Source organism: Sarcophilus harrisii, chromosome 2, assembly GCF_902635505.1.
Source record: "Sarcophilus harrisii chromosome 2, mSarHar1.11, whole genome shotgun sequence".
Taxonomy (NCBI): Eukaryota; Metazoa; Chordata; class Mammalia; order Dasyuromorphia; family Dasyuridae; genus Sarcophilus; species Sarcophilus harrisii.
Genome location: NC_045427.1, coordinates 97,554,291 through 97,580,781, shown reverse-complemented (window position 1 = coordinate 97,580,781; position 26,491 = coordinate 97,554,291). Strand labels below are relative to the sequence as shown.

Here is a 26,491-nt window from a genome sequence, read left to right as displayed (position 1 = left end):
TACTAGAAGTTTATTTTCCTTCTCTTTTAGAATCTAAGTTAACATTTCTATGTAAAATTTCTATATAGAATCCTAAAATAAAAAGCTATAAGCAACTTCCTAAGCTCTTTGAGCCTCAGTCTGAGAAATTAACCCAAGACCATTCAACTGGCACTGACCAGTCAATGTGAGAGGAAGAAACCTCTGAAAAGACCTTTGTGAATCTATAGAGTTTTAATTAATTATTGCTTTGTTTTAATTTCCTCATAGAAACCTACTAAGACTTCCTCTTGATTCTCCAATTATAACATCCTAAGTAATGTCCATCTGAGCCCAAATGACCTCATAGTATCCAGGATCATAGGTAAGATTCTTTATATCTCTTGTTAGCAAACTTTGAATAAGTTGGGAATCATTCCACTCTCCTATTTCCATTCTCCCTCAGCCAATTACTGGGTTCAAAGATCCCACCATATAAATTTGGAAGCAGAAATAAGGATGACACTTTGCATTCTGCCAGTCACTATCTTGGAACCCCTTTCTTCTAAACAAAAAGGAAAGCAGGGAAGCTTACTTGAAGGAGTTGCCATATAGTCCCATTACTCTAACCTGAATGCAGATTTGGAAATGTGATGGGTAAAAGATAAAATAATTGAGGAAACAGAGCATTTATCTTCCAAGCATATTCATTTATTAAGCAATGAATGCCAATTGCCTAACAAATTGTGACCTGGCCCTTCTTCAGCTTAGGGCTGGACCTTGAATATGGGGGAGACAGATTTTTAAACATTAAAAAAATAATAATCAAAAAAGACCAAATAGTTAAAAGGAAATAATTAACTAGGAATCAACATTAGGTAATCTGATTTTTAACTGGATGAAATATCAGGGACTTTCGAAATTGGGAAGGAGAAAATGAACAAGTACAATTCCCTGAAATCAGATAAGGAGATATCCTCTCCTAACCCCAAGTATCTGTGAACAATCAAATGAACATGGAAACAATAACTGATTGATCAGTGTGGGGCCAGTTTTCAGATAAGACACTTAGGTCACTTGAGATATATAATTGTGAGAAAACTCCTTGTTATCAGTTTTATGATCTGGCTGGGTTTCTGGTCAGCATTTCGTAGGTCCTCAGTTAAGGGTTTCTAAGCAGCTTCTCAGCCTTGTAGGGCTATCTTCAAACAATACAATATCCACTCAAAAAAGCTAACTTGCTTTATAGAGTTGTATATGCCATCCTTCCTTATATGATAATTTTAGTATTCTGAACTTCCTGGCATGGATATGTTTTGGAAAAAAAAATTCTGTTCAATTGGGCCCCTATTAGTTAAGATTTAACTTATAAGTAGCTAATAATATTTTATTAGGGATATAGTTGTAATGATATTTTCTTGGAAAATAGAACTGAAGATTGAAAGTAATAAATTGTCAACTCATTTCACTGAAATGTCTTCCTAAAATGCTGAAAATTAATATTTTCTATTCCTTCTCTTATTTCACTGTTAAATGGTTGTCCTTTGCAGGTGAACCTGTCTCTTCTGGCAAATTCTGATTTTATTGCCGCTGTTTCTAAACTTAAACACGTTTTTTGTTTATTCATTGCTCTCTACTAGTGTTACCAGGAAAGTCAGCATATTACTGAAAATAGAATTGTTACTGTGGTTTCTTTCTTTTTGACTAAATGCTGAACCACCAGAATGCTCTATAAAGATCCACTATCATATCAACTGTAGATTTTTTTTTAAAAATCTATTTGGTAATAGTATAGAGAATTAAAAAAAATATTATGAATATTATATATATGTTTCTGTGTATGTGTCTTACACACACACACACACACTCCAGTCTCCGGATGAGGCTAAATGTTAGGGAAACCTGTATATGGCTTCAAACAAACAAGAAGTTCATTTTCCTGGACAAAAGAGATGATAAGGCTTTATAGTTATAGGATTGGGGTTTGAACCTACTTTTCTACCTAATATCTATATAATTTTGGGCAAGTCCATTACTCTCTTTAGAATTTAGTTTAATCATCTGTAAAGTGAAGAGATTAGACTAGTTGACCTTCAATCACCCCTTCAATCAATCTGCAAGTCTTTATTAAGCATCTAATGTGTTCCACTCAATATTATTGGTGCTGAGGCTACAAAGGCAAAAGTAAGCGAGTTTATGCCCTGGAGGCATTTACAGTCTAGCTGGAAGAAACAATATCTTCCAGATTTTGATTTATGTGCCCCTGAGAAAAGAACATGGCAAATGTTTTTTTACTAGATTTAGCAGCTGGGTGGTCCAAAAGATTCAGCACCAGGTCTGGAGTCAGGAAGATTCATCTTCTTAAATTAAAATCTGGCCCAAGACACTTATTGGTTGTGTGACTTAGGGAATGCCACTTAACCTTATTTGCCTCAATTTCTTCATCTGTAAAATTAACTGGAGAAAGAAATGGCAAACCCTTCTAGTATCTTTGCCAAGAAAACCCCAAATGGTGTCATGAAGAGTCAGACATAACTGAACAACAAACCAACAATTATTACTAGATTATTACTGTTAAGTAAGAAGTGAGGTGAAATTGTAGCATAATCAAGATAAAAAAATGGTTTCTATTCCTATTTTCTTCAATAATCTAATATTTTGAGTATTTAGAATAAAATTGTAAATGATAAATTTCATAGAATAATTATTTACAAAAAAACAGATTTAGCTTTAGCTAAATCTTTTGCTACAGAAAATCATTTTGAGAATTTCCCATGTTTATACTAAATTTAGAAGTCATACAATAGATTTTAAAAATAAATTAAAGTATCAAAGTTACTATTGATGAAGGGGCTATTTTAAGTTGAAAAAATGTATACTTTCACCTTCACTTTACTACACAGAAAATAATTCATTATTTTTTCATCAATGCTAAAAATATGATTAGTACTTTAAAAATTTACAGTATATTCAATTAATTGAAAAATACTTGATAAGTTTGTTTAAATATTCAAGCAAACTTTTTTTTCATTTAGTCAATGTTTCCATTTTCTCCCATATTATTTTATAATAATTTTTATTTATAATAAATTTCATGCATTTATTTATATATATTGATTTAGTTATAATAAATTTTGATGAATTATCACTGAAGTTTGATTACAGACTTTGTTTGCTGAGTCCCTTAATGACAGAAACTCCAAACTAACCCAGACTCTAATAGATCCTATCAAATTGGAAAGGCTTTGAATATAAACAAGGTCAGGGATTATGTGTTTGTCACCTGGGCACATCTGGAGACACATTGTCAGAAGACTAACTAAAGGCAAATAATATATCTTTTGGCCATAGCAAGGCATGAAAGGATTATAATCAATAGAGTAAAAGAGGATGAGAATCTATAACAAAATTTTAGATCCTTGAAATTAATATTAAAGCAGTTATCTCCAGTCAAACTCCATTGAATACTCCAACTACTCCACTGTTATATTTATATTTCATATTTTCCTTTTTCTCTTTGTCTTTAATTTAAAAAATCTTGTCTAGACTGGAAAGACAGAGGCTAAAAGATTTTCCTCACTCTGATCTGCACAGGAGCTTTGACCTGCTCTAGTTTCTGATTTGAGCTTGTTTCTGATCCTGCTCTGGCAACCCAGAATCATCACATTTATAGCTAATTTAGCAATCCTAATGGGCCTAGTCCATTGCTGCTCAAAATCTATCAATCTCAAGGGCAGGAACTATAGGTATTAGCCATGACTAAATATTTCATAATTTTCTAAGATCTTCTAATTAGATGTTTACATTTGTTTTGCAGCCTTAATAGAACTTTATTGTTGTTGTGTTGGTCAGATTTGATTCTTCATATCCCTGTTTGGCAAAAATACTGGAATAGTTTGCCATTTCCTTCCCCAAATCATTTTACAGGTGAGGAACTGAGACAACCAGGTTTTAGTGACTTGCCCAGGATCACACAGACAGATCAGAATTTGTCTTCCTGACTTTAAACCTGTGCTCTATCCACTGCACTACTAGACTGATGACAACAGCCATTAATTTATTATTATCACATTATGATAATCCACAAGTATTTATTAATTTCTATATGAAAGTCAGATTATGTAGATTCTTTCTGAAACTATGTTAGAAATATAAATCATTTACTACATTTTTTTCTTTTCCTCTTTTGAAATTGTTCTTCTTTGATTTCCTCTTTCTCTTGCCTTTCCTGCAACTTGTGTATCAGATCCTAAACTTTGGCACAATAAATTGCATTCAAACTTAAGATTGTTATATAATGATTTCTGATAATTCCTATATTCAATGGCCTCACTCAGAATTTCTCCTTGGAACATCAGTATCTGGATCCTTTTATTTCCTCACCCCATTGCTCTAAGTTACTTTTGCTTGAACACTTGTGCTCAAAACTCTTTCTTTGTCCTTCATTTATCTTTTGTTGAGGAGGGATTAACTTTTAGGAGTCAAAAGTGTTCTTTTACAGGAAGGATATAAACAACAAGCAATCACCCTGCCAGATATACTTGTTTACCTTTCTTAAATTTCATCATATCCCAAAATTTAGGGACCTCAATTATGATTTAATCACACCTGTATTGAAAAAGAATCTCTACTACAAAATATCAGATAAATAGTCATTCAATCTGCTTGAAGACCTCAGATTGGCCCATTCCATTATGGATTACTTCTGGAGAATTTTTCTGGATGTAAAACATAAATTTTTCTCTTTGAAAGCTCTAGCCATTGCTCCTAGTTTTTTCCTCTGGGCATACATTGACTAAGTATTATCCTTTCAATTGGCAGTCCTTGAAATTCTTAAAGACACTTATCATGTCTTCCCCAGGTTTTCCCTTTTCTTGACAAAATATTGTTCCTTCTACCCATCTACATATGATATAAATTCAAAACTTTTCAATATCTTAGGTGTCCATGTTTGACCTATTTTGGAATACTTGCTGTCTAAGGGAGGAAAGAGGGAGGGAAGGAGGGAGAAAAATTTGGAATACAAGCATCTACAAGGGTGAATGTTGAAAACTATCTTTGCAGGTATTTTGAAAAATAAAAATCTATTATTATTTTAAAAAACCCAAAAAACAAACAAGAAAGATCCTAAGTGTTTTCCCCTAGACAGATCTATCAGATCTATCAATTAAATTACTAAATGGTGCTGCCCAAAACTTAAAACAATACTTTAGAATTGGCCTGAGCTCGACAGAGTACAGATGAATTACCATCTCCTTATTCCTGAAATTATGCCTCAGAATCCATGAGCTCATTATCCATTTTGACTGTTATATTGATTCATATTGCACTTGTAGTTCCCTAGACATTTTTAGATGAACTGCTGTCTCACCATGTCTCTCTCGTCTTGTACTTATAAAGCCAATTATTTTAATAAAAGTACATGACTTTACATGTTTTTTCTTATATTTGATCTTTATTATTTAGTCCAGTGGTCTAACCTAGATCTTTTAGGGTACATACTCTGTCACTTAGCATGTTAAATATCTCTTCAAACTTTGTGTCAGAGGCAGAAAATTTCTTTTTCCTAATAAATTTTCATTTGAAAAAAAATCAACTCAACTCTACCTTCTGGTTTCCCTAGCTTCCTTCAAGTCCAAACTAAAGTCAGGAAGTCTTTTTCAATCCCTCTTAATTCTAGGGGCCTTTCTTTTAAAATTATTTCCTGTTTTTCTTTATATAGTGTGTACATTTTTTTGTTTGCTTATTGTCTTCCCATTAGATTGTAAACTCTTTGAAGGCAAGAGCTATCTTTTGCCTCTATTTTTTGTGTCCCTGAGACTTAGTACCATATCTGGCATATAGTAGATTCTTTAAAAATGTTTATTGACTAACAGAAGAGCATTGATTTTATTGAAAATTCATCTTTTTTTCCTGTGGAAATTGTTCAAGTTTATAGGATATTAGTGTCTTCCTCTGCTTTTTGATATAGCATATTCTAGGCTTTGCCTTAATTTCTCATTATCAAAGAGTAGTTCACCACATTTTGGATTGGTCTTCCTTGAAATAGAAATAGGCAACTATTTCTTACTGTTTCCTTCTTGCAGCTGGCAAGACCTTTTCTTCCATTCTTGAGCTCAGAGACTCCATGTCTGAGTGAGTTGAAGGTGGAATTTTTCTTTTCTTCCAGACCATGGAATCTATCAATGTACATTTCCCATTAATTTCAATACTTTTGTATAATTTGTGGTATGATTTCCTGAAGTATGGTATTAAACAGATGTATAATAAAAACAAATGACTTTCCTTTAGGATGCTGACACCCAGAAGGCAAGGGACATGTTTTTTCTGTCCTGGGCACTGACATAACATTGAGTATACTTCTTTCATATGGTTGGTATCAGGTTGGTAGGGAATTACTGCAGAGAGAAAGTAAACCCCAATGGATATGGTAGCCTAGATGGAGGAAGTCCATCTACTGCTTCTCTTACCTGACTCTGGGCCACCATCTGATCATGAAGATCTTATCAATTAATCAGTCTTAAATGATCAAATATTAATTATCAATCACTGTGCTAGGAATGAGAGTACAAAATGAAGCAGTCTCTATTCTCAAAGAGCTTATATTCTATTCAGAAAATAAAACATGTACATAAAATAGTACACAAAGAACATGAAGTAGTAAACACGAGGTAGTTTAGGTTAAGGGAGCATTAACCCAGGGTTACATGGTTAATAAATGTCTGGTGCAGGATTTGAGCTCAGGTCTTCCTGACTTCAAGCCTGGCACTCTATTTATTGTGCCATCTACTGTCCTCGAATGAAAGGTACCTTTTTCTCTAATTGGTTTGTGACTCCCCACAAATTTCCAAGAGGAAAATCTCCCCACTGCTCCAGTCAACAAGTATGCCGAGTAAAATATCAAGTAGGTGCTGGGTTTCATGCTAAACGGCAGAATACAGCCAAATCAGATTAAAATGCAATTGGGAAATATTTAACAAAATAAATAAATATGAAATAAAACACAGATGATTTTTAAATGTAGTTTTCTGAGTCACAAGAATCCTTATGTATGGTTTATAGTGTCTTTGTTTGGCACTCCTGCCAAAAGGAATAATAAAAAATAGAAAATGTGATCTTTGTCCTCAAGTAGCTGATAAGTTAGTTCGGGAGTTCTCAAACTTTTTGGCATCAAAACCCCTCTAACACTCTTAAAAATTATTGAGGACGCCCCCCCAATTCTTGTTTATGTGTGTTATATCTACTGGTCTTTTCTATATTAGAAATTAAAAAGTCTTAGTATTATTTCTACTATAATATTATTGCATGATGCTATTATTATGAAAAGTTTTGACCTCATAGACCCCCTCTCCCCCGGAAACAGTGGGGTTCCTGGTCTATGCTTTAAGAATCACTGATTTAAATAAATCAAGATCAATACACATAAAATGATTAGGTATCTAATAGCTTTCAGCAAGTTAGTTGACATTAATAAATGTTTGTTGATTGACTTATTTACTAAACCACTTGGCTGAAATGAAGTCTGGTTCTGGGTGAAGCTGTCAAAACATTTTATGTAATTTCTGTGACTTTAAGCTCTTATCAAGGAAGTAAGAGAAACCTTGGTTCAATTCCCAATTTCCTTTTTTATTCTTTGGGAAGAGTTATGTTGACAGTACCCAAGCAAAAACTTTTTTGCCCTTAATATTGTGGGAGTAAAGCCTGTGATTCTATTATTAAGGTCCTGATCCAGGATCCTCCATTTTAACAGAGGATTCTGAAAATTAAGATAGAAGAGTGACCCTCAAGCAAAACATATTATATAGAAAAGCCATATGGGTGAAAAATCAATTTATAATGAGTTTGTGTGTATACTTTTCTAAGTGCTTTTTTAGTGATACTTTTAACATTAACACCACCTACACTTTTAGTTAAAAGCTGCTCAGAGCTCAGTAGAAATCCCTGATTCCCTCCTACAACATGTCTCAGTTTAGCTTTGGTGTGAGTTGTGGGTGGACCAATTTAGGATACTTGCACCTTTTATCCAGAATAAACACTCCAGTCATATAACATGGGCAACACTGTATAAAAGAAAAGATTAATTTAAATATATTTAATAATTACGTAAGTCCAAGAAAAATGAACAAATTCCAGCATATTGTCCTTATTTTCTTTTCTTCTCTATCTCTTATTGCCCAATTAGAAGCTTTGGGTTCTTTATTGATATTGATATTTGTTTATATTGTTATGGATATTATCCCTTAATTCCCAATCAGGAGCTTTGATTTCTTTATTGATATTTCCTTTGCTCAATTCTCACTGACCATCTTACTTTAAATGCAATAAATACACATTAATTAAATGTCTACTGTGTATACATTTACTGCTAGACACAGGGAGAAATACAAATTTTTGATTAATTATAGTCCTTGCCCATATAGTGCTTATAGTTTAGTGAAGGTGTGAAACATATACAGAAATAACTAAGAAGAAGAAAAAATATTTAAGAGAGAAGTACAAAGTGCTTATGGAAGATCCAACAGGAAAATGACCATTATTGTTGCCTGGAGGATTAAATCATTCTTAATTGAGGAGGTAAATTTTCAGTTGGTCTTCAAAGAATTGTGGGAATTAATCAGTCAGCTTCAGAGGCTGTTGGTGAGAAAAGGGTATGTCAGCTTTACAGAAGAATGTGAGTAAAGGTAGGAAGGAGGAAAGTGCAGGACAATTCTTTTGGTGTCTGCTTAGTGACAAGAATAATTTGACTGCATCATATAACACATGTAGGGGATTAGTATGGATAAAAATGGAATAGTTGGGTGGTGATAGGTGGTGATAAGGTGATCACTTAACCTCTTAGATTTTGTTTTCTCATCTGAAAAACGGGAATAACAAAGGGAATATATTATTGGGCTGAGGGAACTGACTCTGACAAATTTGAAAGCTGGTCAGAGAAGCCCTTGGGCTTTTGGAGAGTGAAGGGTCTTGAAGTCAAGCCATGATTAAAGGAGATGCTTAACCTAAACAAGACCTGGTTAAAGTGCGATCATAGCTGGTGGTGGTTGTAATAACTGCATTTAAATATTTAAAAAATAGGGATGCAGAATAACAATAGCAATTCACATTTAAATAGTGTTTTAAGGTTCATAAAACACTGTTTTCTCATAACAACCCTAAAGGTAGGTATTATAAGTATAGAGTGACCCCAAAATCTTTTGACCCCACTCTGTATTATTGTTTTACAGATGAAGAAACTGAGGCTCTAAGAGGTTAAATGATTTTCTCAAGGTCACAAATCCAGAAAGTGTCTGAAATAAGAATTGAATTCAAGTCTGACTCCCAGTTCAGGGCTCTACTAGGACAGAATAAGGAACTATGACTGGAAGTCACAGAGAGGCATGTTTGGGCTCAATATGAGCAGAGAATTTCCTAAAAATGAAATGGGCTGCCTTGGTAGTGAGTTCCCTTTCCTGTTGATCTTCAAGGAAAGACTGGGTAATTTTTTGGTGGTATTATAGGAAGGTTGTTTGTCCAGCCATGGATTGGACTGGATATCTTCTGAGACTCTAATTCCATGATTCTGTGGTTTTGGAATAGCTATATGGATCATAAAAAAAAAACAAATACAAGTGGCATTACTATTATTATCTTGTAAAGACAAGCTAAATTTGCAAGATTTCTGCAATATTACTGAAGCTTTTCCTAACTGTTTTAGGCCAAATCAGCTTTTCCATTGTCTGAGTGCTTATAACATTTATTATCTGTCATCCATTTTTGTTTTTGATAATATACTGTTTTATCATTTTTTGTATGTAAGTCTTATTTTTTTAATAAGACTGATAATTCAAAGTTATCTCTTTAAGAATAGCTTCTTTTAATTGATAAATGTATAGAATGATTTTCTATATTATATATATACATACATACATACACACAAACACACACACACACACACATATATATATATATATATATATATATATATATATGCCCTTTGTTTCCTTTGTCCTTTCAGATTCTAGGGGATGCTATCAATGGTCATCTGTCCTCTTCTGAAAAACTATATAGTTCCCATTGGGCATCTAATACCTGACTGGAATTCTCAGGCTGTCAAGAAAATTTACAAGGCAGCCAGTGAGGCAGCTGAAAAGAGCCATCTCTTAGAATTGTTGCTTGGTCCCTTGAGCTCAGGAAATATAATACATATAATGGTAACCATCTCTGGGATTGTGGGGTAAAAGAAGAAAAAAAATGAAAAAAATTTACATCATAACTTTATTAGATATTTAAAAGAAATATCACATTATACATAATAGATTTCCAGTTTCATGTGGAACCATTCTTTCTTTTATTCTATTATGTTGTGGAAATGCCTTATTTCAAAAACATAAAAATAAAATGAAAAAAAATGTAGCTTCTTTTACTTATCCTGATTCAATAATTACTTAGATTGGATCACATACGTGTTTCACATATTTATTTTTGTGTTAAATAAGATGCTAATTCAATTAAGATGAATTGTAAGTTATTCTGTATGATATATTTATATATTATCCCATTTTATTCAAATAAGTTTATCATATATGCATATATTTATGTGTTAAATAAAACACTGATCCACTAAAGAAAAATTAACATTATCAGAAACATACCCTGCCTTTATTGTTCTAATACACAAAGCATATCTTTTTTATTGAGCTTACTAGAATTGGTCAAATACATATAAAAGAAATTAATGCTAAAGGAGAAACAATCATAAAAGTACTGAGGGATAGTTTTTTTAATTGTCTCAAGGAAGGAAAGATCTGAGTAGAAGAATAAAAATATATGACTGGGCAGCATGGAGAGGCTCTGAGAAATAGAAACTTGACCTAAATACAAAGGGTGTTAATGAGCTGTCTGAGGATTTGTGGGAAATAAAATGAATTGCTAAAAACAAAGAGACAAAAGAAAGAGCTTGCTGTAGAAACATTAGTTCTGAACCTTAAATCTTATTTGATTCTAGAATGCTGTTGTCTTTCTTATAAAATTGTTATCATTAACTAGTAATAGTAGAAACACAGGACCCCTGGTGATGATATTCCAATACCAATTCAGGTAAATAGAGATTACAGTAAGAATTCCTCCTATAAATGCTGATGTCACAGCAAGCCCTCACTTCTTTAACTATTGGATCAGGTTCAGTCTTGGGAAAATATGACCCTAAAGAGGTGTAATTGGGTTTTTCTTGAATTCATGAGTTCCTAATCTCAGAACCACAGAAAAAAATCACTTCAGTAAAGATTGGTTACTATACATGTGTAGGGTATCTCCAAAAGAGAAAAACAGATTCCATTCTTAAAAAAAAAAAAAAAAAGCTGTTCAATGAAAAAGTAGTAATTTTTGATCTGAATATGATGGCTATTTATTTTCTCAACCACAAAAGAAATTCTGAAAACTCAAGATTCAAAGGGTGCTTTAAGATATACTTAACACCGTAAACTATAACCTATTACGATTCTAATATTTCCTGGTAGGGAGAAAAACCATTTAGGAGAAGACTGATGAGATCTATGAATAGGTATTTCACTTTGTGAATCTTTAGGGTCAGTCTTTAGGGTCTCAGTACTCAGAAGTCCAGGTCTTCTGACCAGGCAGGACATGCCCCTTGTTTCCTTTGTCCTTTCAGATTCTAGGGGATGCTATCAATGGTCATCTGTCCTCTTCTGAAAAACTGTATAGTTCCCATTGGGCATCTAATACCTGACTGGAATTCTCAGGCTGTCAAGCAAATTCACAAGGCAGCCACCGAGGCAGCTCTGAAAAGAGTCATCTCTTAGAATTGTTGCTTGGTCCCCTGTGCTCAGGAAAGAACCAAACAGTAGACAACAAAGTCTAGTCTTTGGCTCACCTTAGCAAGTACATATTTTCAGTGCCATGTTTGTATAAGCTGCCAAAGCTTCTGCTGGGAAGGGGAAGAGAAAGCCCTTCCCCTATCCACACTGGAAGTCTAAAAGAACTGGCAGCATCCCAAGTGACACACTCAAACCAGAGGAAATGAGAACAGAGTGTTTGTCTTCTCCTTTTATAGTCTACTGTGTAGCCATGCTCTTCCTGGCCTATTTGACAGCCCTCTTTAACAAAGCACCCAGTTATGGAAATTAGTAAAGGATTTCACCATTGTCCCATAGTGTAAATCCTTCAGATTATACATATATCCCTATGGAGGCAATGTGCACATGTTTGCCCTGATCAGAATATCAAGGAAGTCCTTGTTATTCTAATATCCTCAGCGGTCACAAAGAAAACAAACAAATAAACAAAGAAATAATGAGATACAATCTCAATGTTCCAAGTTAACTCTCATGAAAATTCTGCCTTTATTAACTTTCATCCTGATATTCTTGAGCAAAAAAAGTATTGATATAAAAATCTTATTCAGAAAATGAAATATTTTAGTAACAGAAATGCTGTTGCTGATACATAACTTGGATGCATTTTTAGAAACATTTTTTTAAACAGCTTATTCACTTTTACTTCCCCCTCAATTTAGGACTCTCCCTGTCTCCCTTAGAGATATTGAGTCATTTCCTCTCTTTAAATATAAACCTTTTTTCTATTTACTTTAGTTGTAATTGACTTGCTTTCCAAAAAATTAGGTAATAAAATGTATTAAGATTGTAATATAAAAATTATGAAGTCCTATATAGTAATATAATAATTTATGCTAATCCAAACATTTAAATTAGTCACATCTAGATTTCTGATTCTAAATGAGCTTTCTCTTTTTTAGAAGAATCTTTAAATATAGGTGGTATTTTTAGCACATCATTTATAATATAGTTTATAGACGGAGAAAAATATTCTGGAAATGGAGACTAAAATGATATTTTTTAAATTACCAAGGTAACCCAACTATGTTGTTTGGAATATAGATGTTAAGTTGGAGAATGGTCAAATAAACAGATCAACTTATTCCATCCTAACCCCGCTAAAGTTAGTGAAAAAATTTGTGCTTTGATACTTTAAAGTGGTGCTATATAGAAAAAAAACAAAAAACAAAAATACGATATAAGACTGTAAAAATGTGTGTTTATATACACACATATATATACACTTCATCCAGAACTTTTGAGAATCATATCAACTTTGGCTAAAATAAAAAAGCTCTGCAGTCATTATGCTTTATCTTTTGACTAATATATCTGGCCTAGGCAATGACTTTAATATTATCTTCCTCAAAGTATTGCCAAGTCTACTCAGCTTTCACATTTTCTTTAAAAGTGAGAAACATGAAGCTAGGGAAAAAGCAGTTCATCTAGTTAAATATATGATGATACTGCATTCTCTCTCTCTCTTTCCCCCTCCCCTCTCTATCTCTGTCTCTCTATCTCTCTGTCTCTCTCTCTGTCTCTCTCTGTCTCTCTCTCTTTCCTCCTCCCTCTCTGTCTCTCTGTCTTTGTCTCTCTCTCTCTCTCTCTCTCTGTTTTTCTTTCTGACTTCCCAAAGTAGCAGAGATAGGATTTTTACTAGTTTTTTTGACTATAAATTTAGCACTTTTTAGTGTTTTCCTCTCTGAGAGCCCTTACAACTCTAAAATTCTTTGACTACAAAACAACTCTGTTTTGTTTAAAATATTACATTTTTGTATTATATTTTACATTTTTCAGGTATCATACTATCTGAAAACAGCCAGTTATTCAGTACTGTAGTCATTTCTGAGCAATGATTTAGTGTGGATTTATAAAGAATTTTAATTTTATTTATTATACTACCAATGTACATGTACAGTAGAAAGTAGAGGCTCTAGAATCAAAATATCTGGATTCAAATTCTACTTTGGAGATTACAACTGTCCCCTTAGGGCAAGTCAATTTACCTCCCTAGGTGGGGCTCCATTTATCATCTGTGAATTCTTAACTTTCTGAGATAAAAGAATTCCTAACTGATGACAAGTTATTTTGTTTTGATTCAGTCATTTTTCAGTCATATTTGAGTCTTCATGATCCCACTTGGGATCATCTTGGCAAAGTCACTAGAGTGATTTTCCATTTCTTTCTCCAGCTCATTTTACAGATGAGAAAACTGAGGCAAACAGGGTTGAGTGACTTGCCCAGGGTCATATAGCTGTTAAGTATCAGAGGCTAGAGTTGAATGCAGAAAGATGAGGCTTCCCGATTCCAGATCTGGCACTCTATTTACTGCATAGCTGACCCAACTGATGATAAAATGTAGTATCAAGTACAGTCTTAAGCCATAATTTTAAGCAATAAAAATAAAACATGCCATTTACTTCCCGATAGAGAGGTAATGAACTTAAAATGCAAAGACATGCATTTTTGGAAATGGCTAATGTGGCAATTTGTTTCACTGAACTATGCAGCAATAATGAGAGCCTTCTTTTGCTTTTAAAAAATTTGTTCAATAGGGATTTTAAAAGACATAAATAAAAATGAATGTTTAATTGAAAAATTTGATATTTACATTTTAGAAAATTGAATCATAAAAATGTCAGTTGCTTTAGAGATTTGTTTTGCATACATTTAGGAAGTTGAGTTAAAATGTAAACTTTTAAATAATGCCATGCCATGGAGTATCACCCAGTTTCACCTTTCTGAAGGACAAGATCGATTAAAAAGAAATGTAATGTTATATTATGGTCCTGCCTCTCTGATTTTTGGGAATAATGAATAATACATACATATGCTTGCATATGCTTTGTCATTTTCTAAATAATATTTTAAATGTTTATCTGAATTTTAAGGTTATAAAAACAGTAATTTTTGTTTAAAATTATAATTAAATGTGGCTAATGTTGCTTATTAACATGAGTATTGCTAATATTTGAATGAGAATAAACAACTGATTTGCATGTTTATAGGCTCATATAACATCAGAGATAGATGAAAGATATTAGGGTCCTTCTTTCTGCCTTAGATAGGATCTTAGTTCCTTAAAATAGAGCATCACTTAGATACAGGACTATAATTGAAGCTGGAGTCTGGATTAAGAAAATTGTTGGGGACTGATATTTCATGGGAGTGGAAAAGGGTCCTCCTTGTCTAGTTTTTGGACTAAACCATGTCCTCCTGAAGGTTCTTCCTTTCTCTCTCCTCTTCTCTCCCATCCCAAATTTATTCCCACTTTTTTTAAACTGCCTTACAACCAAATTTCAGTGAATGCCCTTTCATATTCCAATAAGCTTTTTGCCTGAATCTGAGAAATAATCTCAGGAATTATAAGAACATGGTTAGAATGCTATAGAGATAACATAGCATCTTTAACTAGACACAATATTTTTCACTTTTCAACAACTTAAATAGTTATTTCTAAAAAATAGAATAGAACTAAGTAAAAATGGAAATTTTGATTCGCCTAAGCACATAAAAATCCAAAGCACTATTTCTAAAAGGGAGGACTAACTGCAGAAAAATCTCTTCAGAGACCAAAATAGCTGCATGGATAATGTTTTGATTTGGTCTGGGTTCAAATTCTACTACTGAGGCTCAGTGGTATTGGCCATAGACAAGTTACCTTTTGCAAATGTTATTTAAAGTATACATTCTTTTCTCAAAATTGAATTTGGGGATATATAGATGCCATAAAGGGAAATAGCATGATAATTGAAGTTAGCGTTATGGCTCTGAGCTTTTATTATTTTTTTTAATTTTAAGAACAAATTGTTATTGGAACACAACACTCCATTTCCAACTCTTAGCACTTTCATTGGCAGACTCCCAAGCCTGAAACTCTCTCTGTCTTCATCTCTGCCTCCTGGCTTCCATGTTTCCTCCAAGTATTTCCTAAATTCCCACCTTCTGAAATAAATCCTTCTTAGTCCTCCTTAATTTTAGTGCTTCCCCTCTGAAATTATCCCAAATACATCCTGCATATATTTTGTTTATACATAATTGTTTATATATTATCTCCCTTAGTAGAATAGTGTAAACTCATTGAGAACATGAAATAGTTTCTGCTTTTCTTTCATCTTACGAAACTGAGCCCAGTGCCTGGCATTTGGTAGCTGTTTAAAAAATTCTAGTTAACTGAATTAGAATTCAAGTTATAATTCTTAAATAGAAGTAAAATACAATATAATCAGTGATTACTCCATCAATTCTTGGTTATAAAGGGACTACTAATACATATTATATATTGCTATAATATAGAGTAGATAACAGATAACAAAATTTAAAGATGAGAGACAGAGTTGTGTAGTAAATAAAGTGCTGAGTTTAGAATTAGAAAGACTTGGATTTAAATTCTGCTTCCATTGGCTAAACCACCTTCACCAACCAAATTCACTTATTACCTGTGACTTTGAGAAAGTCAAGGTCTTTCTGCTTCAGGCAACTCTAGGATCTGTCTGCTAAGTCAAAAACAATTCAGATCTGGCACAAAGGGGCATCTGGATGGCACAATAAATAGTATTCTAAGACTGGAGTCAGAAAGACTCATCTTTTGGGTTCAAAGTAGACCTGAGAAACTTACTAGTTGTGTGACCCTGGAGAAGTCACTTAGCCCTATGTACCTCAGTTTCTTAATCTATAAAAAGAACTGGAGAAGAAAATGGCAAACCACTCCAATATTTTTGCCAAGAAAACCCTAAAATATGGTCATAAAGAGGAGTACATGACTGAAAAATGACTGAACAACAAAAAACATTTGCATAGAGAATTCTCTATCTTAATGAATCATAGATAATTAGGATATAGTCTAGATCCTGAGATTTTTCTCTCCCTATTTGTATTTTATCCATTTCACTGTTTTTATTAGCAGTTTCATCCATGGAGTGATCTTGGTCTATTCCTTACTCCTGAAATATAATTTCTCCTCATCTATGTCTGACTCAGTAGAGATAGCTGAGCTTTGTTTATGCTTAGTTTTGTGCTTCTGATTGTTCCAATAAAAAAATTCTAGGTTCTTTATAGTTAATGAGGTAGGAATCTGAGAAATCCCAATTATATGTTATATTTTCCCTTTTTGATTATACACTGTTTATGGACAGGAAGTATGAAGTTTTTAACCTTTACACACTCAATGCCTTGTAGTACACTTGTTAAAAGTGTAGATGAATTGAATTTGAGTGGGATAAGGTTATAGAAAAGAGTTAAAATTCAGCCAGCCATTTTAACAACTTATTATTAACTCTGATTAAAAAGTCTGATGTGGGAGAAAGTTGGAGCCACTAGTTTAATAGAAGCTTATGTATTATCTATCCAGTGTTACATTAATCAGTTCACCCTATGATAAAAAAAAAAAAAATTAGAACTAGCTACTTCAGGCACTTAAAAACTCATTTAGTTTTAAAGTTAATTTCATGAGTGAATTGGAAAGAATAAAAAAGGAATGATTATACAAGAATGGGATTTCTGGGAAGAAATGCTAAAGAAAATTTGTTTTTTAAGCCTTGAATCAGAAAGGCAAAGAGGAAATTACAAGTGTCTTTAAGTATATGGCAGACTATAATGCAGAGTAATTTTGTTGTGCAAAGCCTACAAATGATTGTGTGAACTCATTAGGTGCTTACTGTACACTGAAAAGGCTTACAGTTTTTATTGTAGGTGGTCTCCCCCATTAGATTGTGAGTTCCTTGAGGGCAAAGACTGTGGTTTGCCTTTCTTTCTACTCCCAGAGTATAGCAGTTGTCTATCTTTCTTGAAGAGGACCATGACATCAGGGAGGTGATACCATGACATGACATGAATTGGATTTAAGTAATGGAGGGCTGTGCAGTCAGCAGCTTCACTTTCTCCTCCAGAACCATCTGGAGATATACATCAGGATAACTGGAAATGGCCCTGGATGAAAGGGAAATCTTGGCCTTTTTAAGTTAAGGCCTTCAACAGGCCTCAGTTTGAGTGAGGGAATACTCAATCAGTGATTAAGGTTAGGTAAGAAATGAGATGGAGATCTCTTTTTACCTAGTATATGCCATGCACATATATGTATATATATGTATATATGATATGTATATTATGTATAATATATATTATATATGTATATGTAATACACATATATGTATGTACAATATATATATATATCCATACAAATATAGATATATCTATGAATAGAAGAAGACCCTCAAGGATTCTGGACAAAACAAAAACAATTGCTATTACATTCACTCTAAATGAATTAGGATCCAAACAATGACCAAGTGGGGCTTGGCCTGGGACCTGCTGTTGGTCAATCAATGAGAACCAAAGTGATTTGGGTTTAAGGTAAATCCCAAAATATCTTTGAATGACCTAACACATTGCAGACACTTAATAAATGCTAATTGACTGAGCAGTACACGCTATCAAATTTTATTGAGTATTCAATAATGCAAACATCAAGCCTTCTAGGACCAATCATCAATCTGATTCCTAAGGATCCTGGTAATTATGTTTTGTATCTAGTGCTCATCCAGAGATTCCTTTCTGCCTTGCAAGAGGCCCATGTGTCTCCCATCCACCAATTGGCAAGAAAACATGGAATGCTCATATTTCCAAGCATGGGCAAGACTAGAGTCTATCCTAGATGAGACCTAGGAGCTGTCTGATGTCTGGGGCCTCCAGCAGGGTTTTTTTTGGTACAAAGATTGGTTACTTCTAGATTCTGATTAGTGACTAATGATGAAATGAAACTATCAGTCAAAGCTTTAGTATCCTGTAATGTCCAGACTAGCTTTCTGGAGGGCCTTGGGACCAGCCTTGGTCTCAGCAGAATAATCACCCCGAGAATAGTGAGGAATAAAGTCCAAAGTCTTTATTATCTCCTTCAGTCTCCTAGTCTGCACTAGTAGTCACAGTCTCAGTCAGTCAGTCTACAGTCTGCACATCTCAGTCTCTGACTTTAGTCCAACTCTGATCTCTTAAATCTTCTATTACAATTATATCAATTCATCATACTGAATATAAGCCAATCATTATATCATTTGGGAACCATTATCTCATCAATTCCACTGAGTTAATATCTTTTTTTTTTTTAATAACTTTTTATTGACAGAACCCATGTCTGGGTAATTTTTTACAACCTTATCCCTTGCACTCACTTCTGTTCCGATTTTTCCCCTCCCTCCCTCTACCCTTTCCCCCAGATGGCAAGCAGTCCTATACATGTTAAATAGATTATAGTATATCCTAGATACAATATATGTGTGCAGAACTGAACAGTTCTCTTGTTGCTCAGGGAGAATTGGATTCAGAAGGTAGAAATAACCTGGGAAGAAAAACAAAAATGCAAACAGCTTACATTCATTTCCCAGTGTTCATTCTTTGGGTGTAGCTGCTTCTGTCCATCATTGATCGATTGAAACTGAGTTAGATCTTGTCTTTGTTGAAGAAATCCACTTCCATCAGAATACATCCTCATATAGTATTGTTGTTGAAGTATATAATGATCTCCTGGTTCTGCTCATTTCACTCAGCAACAGTTCATGTAATTCTCTCCAAGCCTCTCTGTATTCATCCTGCTGGTCATTTCTTACAGAACAATAATATTCCATAACATTCACATTCCACAATTTATTCAGTCATTCTCCAATTGAAGGGCATCCATTCATTTTCCAGTTTCTAGCCACTACAAACAGGGCTGCCACAAACATTTTGGCACATACAGGTCCCTTTCCCTTCTTTAGTATCTTCTTGGGGTATAAGCCCAGTAGAGACACTGCTGGATCAAAGGGTATGCACAGTCTGATAACTTTTTGGGCATAATTCCAGATTGATCTCCAGAATGGTTGGATTTGTTCACAACTCCACCAACAATGCATCCCATTGAGTTAACATCTTGTTGTAAGATTACATCGATAATGTATACCTTAAGTATATACTTAAGTATACCTTTTCAGAGATTCTGCCCACTACAGTTTCCCAATGTCATTCATGAGTGTTTATCAGTTTTAACAAGATAGGGAGGGGGGATACACACAATCATTAGTATTTGTTTACCAAATCTGAGGGACATATGCATTATTGTCAAACTATATCACTCATATTAATCTGTCAATAAACATTTATTAAGTCAGGCCTTATGCTAAATGGTGGGAATACAAATTTGAAAAAAAAGATAGTTTCTTCCCTTAAGGACCTTATAAGGGGAGGACAACACCCAAAAGGAAACTGGAAAGGAGAGGGTGAGGTCTAGGGTGGGAAGGTAGAGAATTTCAGTTAGGTGGAAAAAGACAAGATGGGTATCTCAGGGCCCACCTTAAATGGAAGTTTTGGGGGAAGCAGGAGCCATCAATTGTCATGACTCATTTCTTCTTTAAACTAAATTTTGTGGACAAAATCTTATAGTAATTCCTCCTCAGTGATGAGAATCACAATCTAGGAGAGAGGATATTCCCCCACAAAGAAAGTATATCAGGAAATTATTATTACTTTTGACTAAGAGAGAATTCCTATAGTTGGCTGGATAATTCCATGTCACTTATTACTCCATTCACTTATTCCAAGCTTATAATGTTCCCTTAAGTACTTACCTATGTTTTCTTTCTGTCCAAGTGGTCTATAATGGACTCTGACAACAATAATGTTTCTGTTTCTCTCTTTTGACATCCACTAAAATGTTCTCAATCACACATCTACCATCTACTCCCTGGATTTCCTCACATGAGTTTTTGTTAAAATTTACTTAATATTCCTTCCTTTTACAATTTACCTAACTTGTTCCTTTTGTATAAGCATGCCTTAATACAGTTTATGAGTATTCTACTTCTAGGTCTCATCCCATCAAGTCTTGATTGTGCCTATTGATGAGGTCCTGGGTAGCTAAGTAGGACTGGTAGATAAAACCTGAAGTATTAATAAGGTGATAAAATTCCTCAAGGCAAGCAGGGAAGAGCACTGATGGGAATCATCTCAGCCTTATAGTTCCCATGGCCTACTCCATCTTTGCAGAATCCCTTTTGGGTTGGTACACCACAGCATTTTGCCTTATGATATCTTTCTTTCCACTCCTCCCCCATTCCTCATGGTATCTTTCTCCTTGCTAATTAACTCTTTAGGGTACTAAATTTCTCTATGGATTTAGTCTGCCAATTAATAGTGTATTCCCTTTCTTTTGGTTAATTGTGAGTTCTATTGGGGAACCTTTTTTTTTTTAAATAGTATTTTCTTTTTCCAAAAACATGCAAAGATTGTTTTCAACATTCACTTTTGCAAAACCTTATATTACAATTTTTTCTCCCTTTCTAGCCTAACCCTCTTCTAGATAGTAAGCAATCTGATAAAGATTAGACATACAGTTCTTATAAACATATTTCCATATTTGTCATGCTGTGCAAGAAAAATCAGATTAAAAGGGGAAAAAAATCAGAAAAAAAAAACTAAGCAAACAAACAACCAAAAAAGTGAAAATATTATGTTTTGATCCACATTCAGTCTCCATAGTTCTCTCTTTGGATGGAGTTGGCTATTTCTATTACAAGCATTTTGAAATTGCCTGACTCACCACATTGTTGAATAGAACCAAGTCCATCACAAGTGATCATTATATAATTTTATTGTTACTGTGTACAATGTTCTCTTGGTTCTGCTCACTTCACTTAGCATCAGTTCATGGAAATCTTTACAGACTTTTCTGAAATCAGCCTCCTCATCATTTCTTATAGAAAAATAATATTCCATTCCATTCATATATTATAACTTATTCAGTCATTCTCTAACTGATGGGCATCTACTCAGTTTCCACTTTCTTGCCATTACAAAGAGGGCTGCCACAAACATTTTTGCACACGTGGGCCACTTTCCCTCTTTTATGATCTCCTTGGGATTCAAATTCAATAGAAACACTGCTGGATCAAAGGATATGTACAGTTTGATAGCCCTTTGGGCATGGTTCCAAATTGCTCTCCAGAATGGTTGGATTATTTCACAATTCCACCAACAATGTCCCAGTTTTCCCACATCCCTTCCAACATTCATCATTATCTTTTCCTATCATTTTAGCCAATCTCAGAAGTGTGAAATGGTACTTCAGAGTTGTCCTAAATTTCTTTAATCAATAGTGAAAATCTCTTCTTTTTCAGGCTTGAGAGAAGCATATTTCAAGCCGTTGGGTTGCTAGGTGGAAGAAGGATCAGATTTGGCTACTGAGGAGAAAACTAGAGGAATTTGAAGAGAAACAAATAGAGAAGGGAATAAGCATTATTTAGTACTTATTATGTGCCAGGCACTTTGCTAAGCACTTTTAATAAATATTATTTCATTTGATACTCACAACAACTCTGGAAGATAGGTGCTGTTAAATTTCCATTTTATAGTTGGGGAAACTGAGGAAAACATTGATTTTTTTTTTAAGTGCCTTGCCCAGGGTGACATAGCTAGTTAGTAGAGGTCTTCCTGATTCCAGGTCTGGCACTCTATCTACTTTACTGCCTGTGGAGTCAAATAAAAGTAGAGTGGGCTTCCTTTTAGAGGATGTGGGGACCCTCTCACAGGGAGTCTCCAAGGAGAGTCCTCATTGAGTTAATGCAGAGAATAGACTAGATGACCGCTGAAGGTCTTATATCCAGGTGTCTAGGATAGTCACTTCATTCCTCCTGCTTTGTAGGACCATAGCAAACTAGAAATAGATAGAATGAATAGAGTTTGTTGTTCAGTTGTGTCTAACTCTTTCTGACCCCATTTGGGTTTTCTTGGCAGAGATACAGGAGTGGTTTGCCATTTCTTTCTCCAGCTCATTTTATAGATAAGGAAACTGAGGCATAAATTAAGTGACTTGCCCCGGGTCACACAGCCAGGAAGTGTTTGAGGACAGATTTGAATTCATGAATGTGAATCTTGCTGATTCCAAGTCCACTCTGCTATCAATTTTGCCACCTAGTTGGATTTGGAGTTAGGAGGATTGAATTCAAATTCTGCCTCAGATGCTAGTTAGCTATATAGGACTCTGGAAAATGAGATAAAATGTAAAATGCTTTGTAAATCTGAAAGTGCTATTCAAATCCAACTATTATTATATCAGACAAAACAAATATTAAGCAGTTCTCCCCCTTACAACAGTCAAACCATACTGCAATTTTTCAATCTGCACTAGATAATATCAAAGATTTATTCATTCAATGAACATGATTCAGCAGCCAACAAGTATTTTATTAAGTGTTTAATATGTGCCAGACAGAATTTGCATTTGCCTCTAGCTATTCTCATATTATGGCATATGAAAGCTTGAAGGGATCTTAGAATCATTTAATCTAATACTTGAATTTTACCGATTTGGAAACTAAGAGCCAGAGTAAATTGACTGCCCAAGTGTACAAAGTTATTCAGGATCAGAGCTCAACGCTGGGTCTTTTGATTCCAAGTAGAGTGGTCTTTCCCCCATATTCTAGCTGCTTTTCTTCTCAAATGCCTGCTAGCAAACTAAGTAAATGGATTCCAGATGTTTCTGTGGAATAATAGATGATTTAAAAATTATTATTACATGCTTTTGTCTATTACAAATTTTGTGTTTTTTAAGCTCTCTTCACACCTTTTAGTTCTAGATACAAATTACCACTTTTTCCTTCCTCCTTTATATACTTATACTATTAATAGTGTATAGATTCAATTTTACTCTCAGGTACAAGTCAAATAACTTAATTTCTTAGACATAACTAAAACCAAAAGTAATCATACATCAAATTAGCATTATATAAAAATTATATATATCATCATCATAGTTAAAATTTGTATTGTGCTTTAAGGTTTGCAACTGTCTTTATAGGTATTATCTTATTTGATCCTCATGTCAACCCTATACCATAGAAGCTATTATTGTTTTTATTTACAGAGGAGGAAACTGAGATTTAGAGGAAGTTAAGTGATTTGCCAAAGGACACTCAATTTGCAAATGTCTGAGACAGAATTCAAATCCAGGTTTTCCTGACCCTAATATCTCATTCCAATCACTTCTCCAGGGTTTTTTGCATTTTTTTTTTCTGGTGGGATGGATAGGTGGACAAAGGTTGATAGTTGTGTTGTTTTATAGTCCTTATGTTAATTGCTAGATTATTGTTATGATTGTCATTTTCTATGATATGAATTTTTGTCAAATTGATGGTTGGATGGATGAATGAAGAAACATCATCCTTTGAGACTATTTAGCTTGGAGTTATACAAAGACAGACATCTAACTACAAGAATTTTACCTAAGTAAGCTGAAGGTGAAAAATGAAGTCCCTTTGAAACTTCTCCTGCCACATCACTAATCTGTATACATAACTCAATATTTGAGAAAGATTTTAGCAGTTCAGGTTAAATTAAAGTACTTGGAGAGAGAGTGGGAAAAATTGAACTACCACTGTTTATCCTATGTGCTTAGTAGAACAATCCATTCTACCAAAGAGCTTTTCTTTAGTATCTTCACACAGACACACATATATTTGTCTGCATGTGAAATATGTACATCTAAACACACATATATGTATGTATATACATATGAGAGAAATTAATATTTTCAAGTCACCCGCCACATTCTTAAATGGATCTGTGTCCTCATTTAGATGGAAGTCAAACACAGATTGCAACCTATCCATGGCAGCCATTGTCCATTATCCATCACTCTTGTCCGTGTTCTTTCAGAAGTTTACTTTAAAGGATCTATCTAACATGTGAAGGGTCTTTCTCACTTTTTCTGATTTTGTAAAGATCCTAGTATGGAGCACATGGGCTCTTTAATTGGACCATGAGATGAGTCTATCTTCTTTTTTCTCCCATATATTTTCCCAGTGACATCTTTTACTTAGTTCTTTGAAAATTGCTATTTGTTATATGTTGTAGTTCTTCATACCTATCATGTGCCACTTCATGATCCTCTCTGTGATACTCATTTTTAATTCTTTAGACATCATGGTATTGACGGCTAGAAGTCATACAGCAACACTGGTCAATATTAACAACAACAACAACAACAAAAAGATGTGCCTTTCTTTCTGGAGAAGTTTGGACTTTTAAGAAGCTTTGAAATTTCCTAAAAGCAATTCAACCAGCTGTTCTTGTTCTGTTTGATTCCAAGTCCAATTCATTTTTCATTTGTGTTGTTTGTCCTGCACATATGTACTGGTGGAAGCTCTTAACGTCATCCTCTGCATATCAATAGACATTCTTTATCCATTTAATTTTTCTTGTGTCCTTTGCCTCAATTTTTACCTAGTCTTAATCTAGATTAAAAATCTTTTACCTAGTCTTAAATGGACATTGCCTTGGTCAAACTGAAATTTGTTAAAGATCTTAGCTTAAAAAGGCCAAGGTCTTTCATTTTTATCTAGGACTATTGCTAGTCATCTGGATCTATATTTTGCCTGGGACTCAGATGGCTCTGGAAGAGAAAGTGAGACTGGTGACTTTGCACAGCCCTCCAGCACTTAAATCCACTCCACTTGCACGGCACAGTATCTCCCTGATGTCATGGATGTCTTCAGAGAAAGGACAAAAAATAACAAAAGGGCAGTAGCAGCAACATCAGCAATTTTAGATCCCCCCCCCTTCCCTTGAATGTAATGGATAATTTAGGAATATATTTCGTCAGTTTTTTCACAGAATTTTAGGATTGAAAGGGACTTCAAAGGCCATCTACCTGAAAAAGAATCTGTACATAGTGTACCTGGCAATTGTGCATCTGGCCTTTTTAAAAGATCTGTAGTAAAGGGAAACACCTGACAGCCCAAATTAAGCCTATACTTACCTCTTTGTTAAGTTTCATCCAGCTCTTACTTTTCTGTCCTTGGCAGTCAGTGATATAACAGTAGTGGCTCCCTATTGTCTCCAAGATCAAATAGAAAATGTTCTTCATAACCCTTTCTCCTCAATCCTCAAATTTTCCCAAGCTTGTTTTGTATATATTTGTTTGCATTTTGTCTCCCTCATTAGATTGTAAACTTTTCAAAGGCAGGGAGTTTCTTGCCTCTTTTTTATATCCCTAATGCTTAAAACAAGGTCTGGCCCATAATGGGTGCTTAGCAAATTTTAATCAAATTGAATTCTCCAGGCTAAACACCCCCTTTCCTTCAATTGATTATAAGTGGTATAAACTGATATAGCTTCACAATTCTGGTTGCCCTTTTCACCTGTCCCCTAAAACTATTTTTAATCACTTAGAAGGCAATAGCAATGGGTACTGGAAAGAGACATCCTAAGGGCTATCTGGCCATGTCATGTCCTAAGTTTAAACTCTCCCAGTTTTCACCTGTAAACCTCCTTTTCCTTCAAGGTCAGCTTTGGCATCACTTTTACCATGATGATTTCCTTGATCTCTCCATCTTCTAGCTGAGTGTTTTCTTTTTCCTCAAATTTTCTTACAGCCCTTTGAATCTTTCTGTGTCTTTTTCAACATCAATTGTATCCATGTTGGAATAAGCACTGGTTTTGGATTCAGAGGCACTGAGATCCAAACTCCCTTGAGTTATAGAAGCCTGTGTAATTTTGAGCAAATCACTCAATATTGCTAGATCTACATTTCCTCCACTGAAAAACAAGGGGATGGGACTACTTGGCCTCTCAGGTTCTTTCTTTTGTTCCACATCTTGTTGTGATGACAAGGGCAATGGTGTTTTTCATCTTTGTATCCTCAGTGCCATCATTTAATCAATCCACCAGAATTTACA

At 34.3% G+C, this 26,491-nt stretch overlaps 1 long non-coding RNA gene across 1 annotated transcript in view; it reads left to right on the top strand.

Annotated features, from left to right (window-relative positions):
• LOC116421368 overlaps positions 1–25,087 on the top strand; it is a 71,472-nt gene extending 46,385 nt beyond the window's left edge. The window contains exons 2-3 of the long non-coding RNA XR_004231707.1: positions 250–343; positions 24,733–25,087. This is a non-coding gene — a long non-coding RNA (uncharacterized LOC116421368). The remainder of the gene's footprint in view (positions 1–249; positions 344–24,732) is intronic.
• Positions 25,088–26,491: the final 1,404 nt, after the last annotated feature.